Source organism: Monopterus albus, unplaced genomic scaffold (genome assembly GCF_001952655.1).
Source record: "Monopterus albus unplaced genomic scaffold, M_albus_1.0 scaffold61.1, whole genome shotgun sequence".
NCBI classification, from domain to species: domain Eukaryota; kingdom Metazoa; phylum Chordata; class Actinopteri; order Synbranchiformes; family Synbranchidae; genus Monopterus; species Monopterus albus.
The window spans coordinates 2,664,299-2,664,865 of record NW_018127941.1 but is presented as its reverse complement, the minus strand read 5'-3'; the positions used below and the strand labels follow the sequence as shown (position 1 = coordinate 2,664,865).

General features: G+C 43.2%; 1 protein-coding gene across 3 annotated transcripts in view; it reads right to left on the bottom strand.

The window, feature by feature from the left end:
* tubgcp5 (tubulin gamma complex component 5) overlaps nt 1-567 on the bottom strand; it is a 13,679-nt gene that overhangs the window by 9,965 nt on the left and 3,147 nt on the right. The window lies entirely within an intron of this gene.

Here is a 567-nt window from a genome sequence, read left to right as displayed (position 1 = left end):
TGCTAGTCCACAAAAGACTTCCACTAAGGATGCTATTGTGTATCCTTTTTCATCGCTCCTCAGAGCAGAGCTTTGCAACATGATTCAAGATGGCAGACCAGAACAACTTCAGGGTTGATCTAGGTTCAAGGAGTAACAACCAAATAAGGGAGTTCGGATTTACTCACTGTTTCACATTATTCCATCGTTATAAATGCTTCCATGATATGTTCTATTACCATTTTGTTGTGTGATTGGTTCTGTTAGATTTTACCCAGTTCTTTTATTGAAAGCGCGAGAAGAGAAGACAGGAGAGGACTGTATAAAATCAACAGAAAGTTTACTCAAAGTCTGGGCACAGGTGAAGTCATACAGCGCTGGGATCAGAGAGACAGAGCTTACGCAGGAAATCCGTTCTCTGAACCCCGAGTTATGTTTTCATGTTACATTTATCTTCTTGGGCTAGGTCCACCCTGGACAGAGGTACAACATTTCACACTTCGTAATCCTATTGGCCATTTGGCGTGAGCAGGTCAACCCCTGCCTGCGCCTGCTTGCTGAAATGTGATCTAAACCAGGTGTGTGTGT